We start from the raw sequence: 1,889 nt of genomic DNA, 5'->3' as shown, positions 1-1,889 counted from the left end.
ATCTCCCGGCCCCATGCCGCTGCCGCCGGCCGGCCGGGTGGGGAAGCCGCGGCTCTGCAGCTCGCTGCCCCCTCCGCTCCGCTCCGCGCCGGCCCGCGAGCGATTGCGGGGGAGGGGGGGGCTGCGGAGGAGGGCGGGCGGCGGCTCACAAAGGCGAGGGGCGGGGAGCGTGTGTGTGTGGGGGGGAGAGACGCAGACAAAGGGGGACGGAGACAAAGGCGCAGGGGAAGGGAGAGAACGTGGGGGCAGATCCTGGTGGGGATGGGGGTAGATCCTGGCGGGATCTGGAGGGATGATTTAGTTGGGTTTGGTCCTGATTTGAGCAGGGGGTTGGACTAGATACCTCCTGAAGTCCCTTCCAGCCCTGATCTTCTATGATTCTATGAGGGTGGAGAGGGAGGGGTGGGGTAGCTCCGTCCTGGGGTGGGTAGAGAGAGAGGGATGGGGGTAGACCCTGTGCTGGGTGGTGAGGGAGGGGTTGGGGTAGGTCCTGGGGTGGGTGCAGAGGAGGTGTGGAGGATAGGTCCTGGAGGGATGGAGAGAGAGGGGTGGGGGTAGATCCTGGAGGGGTGGAGAGAGAGGGGTGGGGGGTAGATCCTGGAGGGGTGGGTAGAGGGGGAGGGGTGGGGGTAGGTCCTGGAGGGATGCAGAGAGAGGGGTGGGGGGTTGATCCTGTGCTGGGTGGAGAGGGAGGGGTGGGAGTAGGTCCTGGGGTGGGTGCAGCGGGAGGTGTGGGAGTGGGACATCGCTCAGAGCACTCTGGGGAAAGAGGAATTAATGGCATGATGGGATGGGCGTGGGGGGGTAGTCGTGGGGGCCATGCTGGGCGAGGGTAGGTACCCCTCCTCCACCTGGTCACTCCAAACCGCTGCCCCCCACCCCATGCCAGGCCCCCCCTGGCACTCTGAGCCCCTCCTCACTCATTCTCATGCCACCCCAAGCACCCAGACCTGCAGCCCCTGGCTCAGCACCCAGACTGCAGGTGGTTGGGCCTGTGGTGATGGGGCATCTCCATGGAGATGGTGGTGGGTGGCACAGTGGGACACCAGGCATCACTCGCCCCTGGTGGGTTGAGGGCGAGGCCAGAGCTGAGCATCTACCACAGGTGCAGCCCAGCCTGGGACTCAGCGCTGACCCTCGCCAGGCTGAGCAGGGTGGCACGGTCCCTGCACTGCCCCACCCCCTACCTGGGGACCACCGGGGACAGCACCGCCCCCTTCTGGGCATAACAGAGTCACCACATTAGTAATCACCCAACACTGCTCTAGCGCCTTTCCCCACAGATACCACCAGGGCCCCAACAGCCGGTGCTGCCAGAATGCCATGCAGCCACCTCTGGGGTGGGGGGTGGGGCTGTTTATACAGGGATCAGTCGGCTGGTGCTGAGATGCAGCCACCTCTGCGGGGAGGTAGGATATATAAATACAGTCACCCAGCAACAGTGCCCAGCAATTTGGGACAGGAAGTGAAAACAAGTCAAGTTTCTATGTGAAGCTATGCAGGGAGAAGCCCTGAATTCAAACGGGGAGAAAAGCAGCCTAGGCCAGCCCACCCCACCCCACAACCCTAGCTGGGTCCTGCTGCTGCTCCCCCGGCCCTGAAGGGAAAGGCCCCCAGACAGCTTGGTGATGGGAAAATGGACACTTTAATGATGGCACCGTGGGCCTGGTCCCCTCCTTGCTTGCGTCTCCCCCCTGCCCTCCCCCACCCCTTCCAACTGCTCTGTCACTGTAGCCCCCTCCATCTCCCTGGTGCCACTCCACCCCCCACCCTGTCCCTCTCCTCCACACCCACCCACCCACCCCCTCCTGCTCTGCATTCCCACCATCCCCCTTATTCCCGGCCCCTCCCCATCCAGCCGCCGCTCACAGCTCGCTTGCCAATCTGTC

Source organism: Mauremys reevesii, linkage group 22, assembly GCF_016161935.1.
Source record: "Mauremys reevesii isolate NIE-2019 linkage group 22, ASM1616193v1, whole genome shotgun sequence".
Classification (NCBI taxonomy): domain Eukaryota; kingdom Metazoa; phylum Chordata; order Testudines; family Geoemydidae; genus Mauremys; species Mauremys reevesii.
This window is presented reverse-complemented; position numbering follows the sequence as displayed.